We start from the raw sequence: 9,337 nt of genomic DNA, 5'->3' as shown, positions 1-9,337 counted from the left end.
GTGACGCTCGGCGACCCACCCCCCCCCCCCCCCCCCCCCCCCCAACACGCACAATGCCTCTGGGAAGTGTCCTTAACTCTGCAGTACTGGGCAGGAGAATCCTACCCCACTGACATTAACGATGTGGCCTCACCTTCAAAACTCAGATGGAAACAGCCTTACCCCATTGTGAGAACAGCAGGCCAGAAGATCTCTGAAATGTCTTTGGGGGTCAATCTTCTTTCCTGTAGGATAACACCCATTTACAGCCAGGTAACTTTATTGTCTCACCCTGTAGGATCCCCGTAGTCTGACACTCTTCACTATGTCCCATCAATCTGCCGGTAAAATCCATCTCCATTCCTGGCTTCAGAAAGATGGCTGATTAAACCACAAGAGTAAACCTCTTCATAGCGCAACTTGCCATTGTCTAGCCTCTTCCTCGCTCTCTAATCCAAAACATGCTTCTTCACTTTTTTTGCAATGTTGGTAAGCTGAGAGTTTTCCAGATCTCCAAGACCCAGTCCCTTTTTGTTGAAGAGTTCCTTATATGTGTCTTCGCTCACATTTTTGCCGCGAGCAGTAAAGAGAAACAAGGCCATACCTTCAACACTTTATATGAACTTTCAACTTGATGTTTAATTTTATCACTCAAGTTCTACCTCCTACCAAATACTAGAACACAAGTCTGCCAAATTCTTGGCACTTTGTCACAAGGATTGGCTTTCTTCCAGTTTCTAGCAGCATGTTCCTCATTTCTGTCTGAGACCTCCCCAGAGGCACCTTGAAGGTTCATATTTCTACCAACGCTCTGTTCTGGATGATCTATGTATTCTTTAAGGCAACAGACACTTTCTCTACCGCTCTCCTCTTTTCTTTCAGAGCACTCACCAGTATTTCCTCTAATGTCCACATAAGAAAAAAAAAAAAAAGTATTTTTCTTCTCTGGGAGAGAGGGAGAAATGCCCCACAGAATCCTCATGCCATGATCCACTTCCTGTCTCAGCTAGCCCAGACCACAGGTGCACCCAGAAGGCCCAGGAAGGTCTCAGAACTTGAACCCAGCAGCCTTCCCCCATGGGTCCAGCTGTATGACCACTTCACCCTCACTGGGCCCCAACATCAATATTTCTATGAACAGTCCTTCAAGGCAAGTCCCTTCTAGGTTTCATAACTTACAATTCAAAACTCTTCCAGTTTCTGCCGGATACCCTGCTCCAAAGCCGCTCCCTCAGTTTTCGGTCTTTGTTACGATAGCATCGTCTTCACTGCACCAAAGTCTCCTCAGTCTGCTCGGCCTGCTACATCACAGTGCCAGAGACTGGATGGCTTGAGCAGCGGAAATGAGCTTCCTCAGCCTTGGGAGCTGAGAGTCCAAGATCAAGGTACCAGCACAGTTGTTTTCAGGAGAGGCCGCTCCTGGCTGGCAGATGCCGACTTCTCACTGTGATCTCACTTGCTCTCTCTCAGTGCACGCCCAGAGAAAGTGAGAGAGAAAGGAAGAAAGAGAAAGAGATATCTCTGATGTCTCTGTATTCTTGTAAAAACATCAGACCTACGGAATTAGGGCCTCATTCTTTTGGCCTTAATTAACCTTAATTGCCTCTTTAAAGTTCCTTTTTCCAAAAACAGTCCCTTTGCGGATTACAGCTTCTACATATAAATTACATGTGTTGGGGAAGGACGGTAATTCAGCCCATAACAGATGGAATTAACGCTAACTGGCTCAGGGAAAATTTTTTCTACTCTCTGGATCTTTATGATCACAACAGTAGCAGAAATGGTGAAAAAGACTAATGCCCAGGCCCTACCCCAGAATAATTAAACTAGTCTCCCAGAAAGGACGGGACATCAGGACTTCCTTTAAATTCTTCAAGTGATTATAAATGTGCATCTAGGATTGAAACCGTGCATTCCAGGACTTTAGGGCCTATTGACTGGACCCATAATGCACAGAATATTGGGAATCTTTTTAAGAAGAAAGAAGGGGGGGGGTTTGATACTGCTACTATAAAAGTATCAGAATATGTTTACATATTAGACTTTATTTTAATCTATACAACCATAATACATAATATACCAGAAAAGTTAGATCAAGTATTTATACACTAAATAAATGTACCAGAAAATATAAATTAAATGCCATTATATATACTCAGAATGTACATAGAAGGTAATAAAAACAAAATCTGTAGGCTCAGACAGCTGGGATTCTGATTCTGACTCCAGGTCCAGTCTCTGTGGTGCCGTCTGTGGCATTCTGGGTAGCAAGGCTGGAAGCCACAGGCTGGGCCAGGGCCGAGGCCCCCGTTGGGGGCTTGCGGGGTAGAAGGGCGGAAAGCCACAGGCTGGACAAGTGCAGAGTCCCCAGCCAGTTGGCTTATAAACATGCCTGGCATTGGCACGGTGGGCTGGGCCTCCTGGCAGGATGGAGGTCTGCAGGAAAGGAACCACGACGTGACGTAGCCCTGTAGAAGATCTTCTCTCTCTCACACACGTGCAAACTCGTTATGTAATGAACAAAAGAAAAAAATAATCCTGGCCTACTTCTGATTCCATTCTCTCTCACCATTGACAAGAATGATGGGGACACTGATCATGGGCAATCATAATAACAATGCCCTGTGTAATGATGACTACGTGAGAGTTTACATGGAAACCCTCAGACAGCTCATCAGTGTCAGTGACAGTAGCTAAAGAAGTCAGGCCCTGTAGACTGATAGTTAAAGGAGTCAGGCCCTGTAGACTGATAGTTAAAGGAGTCAGGCCCTGTAGACTGATAGTTAAAGGAGTCAGGGCCTGTAGACTGATAGTTAAAGGAGTCAGGTCCTGTAGACTGATAGTTAAAGGAGTCAGGTCCTGCTTGGCTGACCATGATTCGAATACCAGCCACAGCAATTTGAAAACATTTATAGGCACATGTCCCTGCATGCCTAAAATTCCTACAGGATGGAGAAATGGAAAACGAATGTGACATGACCCTGATCCACTGGGGCCACTTTTCTCCTCTCCCTTTCTCTCTGTTTCTGTTCCTCCCTGGCAAGTGCACACTCCCTGTAGCAATTTAAAAAAAGAAAAGAAGGCAGATGGAAAAACCTAAGGTGTCTATTTGTCTTTTTTCTGATACGCTAGGATCCTCAGACCTTAGAGCAAAGGATTCAAAACTGTGTCCTTGCAAAGTCTAAATTAGCTAAATTTTACATATCAAAGTGGTGGGGCCCAGGGCAATCAAAGGGCAGATGGAAATAGCAGAGTAATTCTACAGCAAGTGCTTCAGGTCACGGGGTACACAGAGAGGCTCTGAGAAAAGTTACAGCTGTGCAAGGTGATTTTCCAGCATCCGGAGGATGCTGCTGCGGACTGGCAGAAGACGAAGCCCCGTTTTAGGCTGCCCTTGTTCTATTGGCGCATTGGTCTGTGGGGCATTCATTTTAACACCCCCAAAAGTCAACTAGTTGACACTTTGTAGCTATCACACACATTTTTTTAGAAGGTTTTGCCTTAGGGTGCATGCACTCACCTAAGACAGAGAGAGACAGAGACAGAGACAGAGATGGTGAGAAGGAAAGTGAGAAATCACCTCTCAGATGGGATAGCCACACTGCAACCCCTTCTCCTCTGTTCTCCTCCTGGGTTCTTGGACACAAATATTCCTGGCATGATTTTCTTTTTCTTTTTTCTTTTTTTAAAAAATAATTTATTTAACCCCATTTGTTATTATTATTATTATTTTTTTATTTTGACCAGACAGACAGAGCGAGAGTGAGAAAGCTAGTCGCCAGGGCTGGGAATCAAACTGTGGTCAGTCATACTGGAATCTAGGGATTTTAACTGCCATGACACCGGCCAGCCCCTCTTTTTAAAATATAATGTACACATTACCTAGCATGATTTTCATGCCACTGGGTTAGACTCGAGCCGTGGTAGGCCATGTGCAAGTCTGGTGACAATAACTATTATGCCATCTGCTGACCCCACCCACAACATGTTTTGAGTTGAAGCTGCCTGTGAAAAACAACATTTCTTTTCTTTCTTTTCTTTTTTTTCTTTTTCTTTTTTTTTTTTTTTTTTTGAGAGGTTTTTGCTATAGGGTGCATTTGCTTGCCAGGAAGACAGAGAGAGATTGCAGTGGGGCCATTCCCTGGGGGGTTTGGCCCCACTGCAATCCCTTCTCCTCCATTCTCCTCTCGGGATCTGAACACTCATGCACACACACACACACCTGGTGTGAGTTTAAGTCACCGGGTCTGGGACTTGAACCGCGGTTCACTATGTCCAGCGACATTGCCATTACGTCAACTGCTGGTCCCAGAAACAACTTTTCTTAAAACCCTGAACAGCTCACTTGGCATTTCAATCTGTCTCCCCTTAATTTATATTAGAAAAAGCTGACCTGGTGGAAATGTGGATGCTGAGACTTGAGGATCGTTAAAAGATGGTTCTCCTGTTCCCTTTCTTTGGGAGATGTTTCCCCTTTCTTACCGGAAGTGTGTAGGATGCCCTGCCTCTCTACTCTTTAGCATTTTGATGAAATTTCTATAAAAAGCTTTTCTGTGTTTTGTGTAAATCCTTTCAAGGGCAGTTTGAAGGGGCTAATGGAAGTTCTTTCTTGGGTATGTTTATGGTACAGCACGTCAACGTAGACACTTGGGTCAGCGAGGGAGATTTAGTCTTAAATAGATGAGTGGCCAAGTTCATGCTTTACCTGGTTTAAAATTCTGTCTTTGACATTTAGTATTTAATTTTCTAAAACTCCAATTAACGCATCTGTAAAATGAAGATAATAATAGCATCGAATTCATGGAATTGTCATAAAATTCAAGTTTGCTAACGCCGAGGAAACAGCGGCACAGAGTGCAGGGATGCCCGCAGTGACTCTAGGATCCCTTCGCCAAACGCGGAAGTCTGGAAAGAGCCTGCTGTGTGCCTCACTGGTTGAGGCGTGCGTCCTGACCGAGCCATTTGGCAGCGACAATTTTTGCAAACGATCACTGGCAGCCTTTATTCACTCATCTTTAAGACAGGGAAAATAAGAGGTCTCTTTTGTTTATTTAGTGCAATGGTGAAATAAGATGATCTTTCATGGTCACTGTCTGACTGTAAGCCGCCGTCATCGCTTGCTTTGAAGATTGCCGCAGCCTCCCAACTTTCAGCTGAACTTCCATTTTCACCCACTCAACAACTCATTCTCCGTGCCGTGGTTAGAGTAATCTATAGACTGGATCATGCTATCATCCTGTTTATAAGTTTTTGGTTTACTTCTTCCATGAGAGAGAAAGAGAAAGAGATAGAGACAGAGACAGACTTAGCGATACCTCCAGCAAGGTCCCCATCTTACAATTCACCCCAGTTTGGGTAAGCCTGGATCACAGGTAGTGTGTCCCTGACACACTCAGGGAGGCCCTGGGATGCGAATCCAGGACCTTTCCCCTGTGAGTTCAGTTGTGTTACAGCTGTGCCACCATCAGCCTCATGGCTCTGTTTTATATGTTTATCACTCTTCTTTCGTTTTTAGAATAAATGCTAATCTTACAACCACACCACAAATCTCCAACCTCTTTATGCCCTGCCCCCTTGCTTTGGCTAGATGGTGCATGTGCTTGCCAGAGACAGACAAGACAGACAAAAACAGAGAGAGGGAAAGAGAGAGAGAAAATAAGAGAGAGAGAAAATAAGAAACCACTCCCTGGGGGGAATGGGCACACCATAATCCCTCTTCCTTCATTCTCCTCCAGGGATTTTGGGCACACATGCATACTTGAACTTCAGTCAGTCATGTGGAAGTCCAGCACCTTACTTATGCCACTTGCTGGGCTCCCAGGTCTCCAATCTTATGTGAGATGTCCGTTTCCTTGCCCACTGTATCTCTACCACACTTGCTTCATTTGTGCTTCTGGAACTGACCGAGCACTTTCCCTGCTCAGAGCCTTTGAATGTGCTCAGGGATTTTGCACATGACCACACCCACAAACACTTCCACCTGGGATCTGTAAAAGCCTCATGCTCCTTTCAAACTCTGTGTCTGTGTCTAGACATCGCCACAGACTCTTTCTTATCATCTAAAGTTGAGCACCCCCAGAGTAATCTGCATCCTGTCCCACCTCTTGTGCATGTTGTCGTACTTGACTGTGATCTTGTCCTGTGTCTGTTTATTTGTGCCCCGTCTCTCTGCCCTAACACTTGGAGGGTAGGAAGGATCTTGTCTGAACTGTTCATCATTATATTTCACAGCACCTTACCCATAGGAAGTTCTTGGTGAATATTATTGGAAGAAAGCAAGCAGAGAAAGAAAGAATAACTGCTCATTAAAGGTGCTCAATGTATTTTAGCATTATGTAGGCCAAAAAATAATAGCGACAAAGATAATGTGCTGAGTAGGTGAGTTTTATGGATAACCAAAAAATGCCACAAATCCTGGAGTCTGGAGGTAGATTTTTGGGGGAGTGGGGGAAGAGGAGTAACTCTTACAGACTCGTGTTTGTCCATTTGATGAGGGCTGGACTAGCTGGAGGCTGTCTTCTGTGTAAGGATTTGGGCGCCAAGAGTCTCCTTTCCACCTGGCTGGTGATGCAGCCCGTGGTGTAGTGAGGGTGGGTTTCAGATCTGCCATGCTGGAGCCACATGGCCAATGAGAGTTCACGTCCGGGCTAGGCATGGTGGGCCCATGATCCTGATTGGTTGGAGGGCTAAAGGGGTGTTTCCTAAGACCCTCTTGGGGGTGCCTATCTTTTTTTCTCTTTCAAGTGAAATAAGTAAATAAATGATTTATTTAAGGGGGTTTCTTCTACCATCATGCCATGCCCAAGAGGTTAAGTGTTGGAAGTAGGACATGGTGCCCCGTCATGCCTAGGTGGCTTCAGCATGCTGCTCAGACGAGCCGGGATGTGGCAGGCCCTGTTCTGCCTTAGACATCTCATCTTATCCTCCCTTCCGAAATGATAAAATGCCCATGTGGATAATCCTAGTTCCTTGCAGTCTACATCATGACACTTCTATTTCGAGAAGGCTGGGATAATACTTTCTCTCCCAAATCTGTTCTTGAAGGCTCTTGTCTCACTGAAATTGCTTTTCCTGTCTCCACCAGCTGGACATTCAAAAACATTATCTCAAGAGGACCTATTTTAGTTTTGCCATCTATCATCTGGAGGGAAAAAAAATGAGGTCTCATTCTGAGCTAACAGTTGCACGGGGCTGTTTCAGAGAGAGAGAAAGAGAAGACACAAAAACGTGTCCGGGGCAACGCCTCCCACCCCTCATGAACGTCACCTGCCAGGACTTCTGCAGAAGATCTGCTCCCACAGCCCGGCTCGAAGGGCAGGCACTTGGGGCTGTGAATATTGTGTGTACAGATACAAACTCAAACTCAGCAGTGCCAACATTCCTACTGCACTTTGACTACTCACTGCATTCCAGGCACCCACCCTTCCTTCCTTCCTTCCTTCCTTCCTTCCTTCCTTCCTTTCAAAACATGGTAAATACTTCTTTAGATTAGACTTTTAAGTGATCAGTCTTTGTACGCCTGATTTTCCATAGTCAGGCACTTCTTTTATATTTTATTTATTTATTTTTAATTTATTTTTCACTTACATTGAATCACCGTATACCTTTACAGTGTACAACATAGCTTTTCCCAGCACAGATATGGTGTATATTAGTCAAGTCAGAGACCCTACCGTATATATTTTCATCAGCAGCTCTATTGCCCACCCCCCTCTCACCCTCTCTAGTATCTATAGTGGGCCTCCCTGCTGTTCTACCCAGGCACCATTCTATCCTAAGGGCTGTTCATATCGTAGTTCATTTAATGCTGCCTTTCACAGGTGGGGACACTAACATACAGAGGCCCGCTCTGGCGTCCAAGGTGCCCCATGAGGTTGTAAAGCTAAGATCCTACCGGACAATCTGACCTCAGATGCTTTTGTCTTAAGCCACATAAGCTTCCTTAATGGAAGGCCTTGCATCACAGTAGCTGCGTGGTGTCTTGGGTTGAGCCTGCAGTGTACAGGGATTCTTGCACGTATCAAAATGAAGTTTGTGACTTAATTTTTCAGAAATGTTAATCACCTAGAATGTTCAGAAAAAAAAATTGCTTCCTATTTACTTCAAAGCAAAACTTCAGACTTATAATTACACTTCGATATCTAAAACTGTCCAGTGTTTCAAGCCTTGTTACCAGAGCAACTGCCTTTTCTTCCACATCTTAGATGAGATTTTCAAAACTGAAGGGTTTCTATTCAGTGTCTTCCAAACTGTCTGTTATGGAGCCCTCAAGTATATGTCACCCTCCCAGTGAAAGAGAAGTAAAATGAACCACTGTGTTGTCTGTCCTGTGTTGGTCTATACCCCACCTTCAAGAAGGTAGAAGGGAGGAGGGGTAGAATAGATGGAACTTGAGCACAGGACACACTGAACAAATGAGGCCATGCATGCTGAGCACAGACCCAGAGTGTGAAGACAGGTCAGTTTCAAAGCAGAGTTTCCAGTGATTATGACCGAAGTCCTCGCGGCCAGCAGGTGGTGTGGTGGGCACATGGCTGGACTTCCAAATGCTGACAGTCATCTGGGTCCTAGACCCAGCAGCTTGAAATTGATGCTGGGGGCGTGTGCGTGTGTGCCCAAGATCCCAAGAGGAGAATGGAGGAGAAGGGACTGCTGCATGGCCATCTCCCCTGGAGGGTGATTTCTCGCTTTCTGTTTCCCTGGCAAGCACATGTGTCCCCACAGCAAATATTTCTAAACCTGACCCCCCAAAATCCAAGTAGTAAAGCATCATCTTCTTTGATACATTATGGACTAGGTGTGCATGTGTGAATAGTGGATATCATGAATCTCAGACTCGGTTTACTAGTAAAGAGCTGTTGCTCAAAAAAAGAAAAGACTTGGGAACCAGCAGTTAGCGTAATGGCTATGTCGCTGGACTCCCACGTAGTCGCCCACGGTTCGTGTCCCGGACCCGGTGGCTTAAAATTCACGCCGGGCGCGTGTGCGTGTGTGCCCAAGATCCCGAGAGGAGAATGGAGGAGAAGGGATTGCGGCGTGACCATCCCCCCTAGGGGGTGATTTCTCGCTTTCTGTCTCTATGTCTCTCTCTGTCTGTCTGGCGAGTGCACGTGCCCTACAGTGAAAATCTCTCCCAAAAAAAAAAAAAAGAAAAGACTTTATCTTTTCTACTTCTGACTCTGAAATATCGAAAGAGAAGCTCATACACAGAGCTCCGGAGCGAAGGCATTGCTGCCTCAGCCCTGTCAGTTCTAATCCGAAGGATATTCAGCACGTCGGCAGCCTCCATCGTCTTTATCAAAAATGAGAATGAAAGGGCTCTAGTTTAGGTGTGCCTTGAGAGTCTTAAGATAACGTA

This window comes from Tupaia chinensis, unplaced genomic scaffold (assembly GCF_000334495.1).
Source record: "Tupaia chinensis unplaced genomic scaffold, TupChi_1.0 Scaffold144099_1, whole genome shotgun sequence".
In the NCBI taxonomy this organism is placed as follows: Eukaryota; Metazoa; Chordata; class Mammalia; order Scandentia; family Tupaiidae; genus Tupaia; species Tupaia belangeri.
This window is presented reverse-complemented; position numbering follows the sequence as displayed.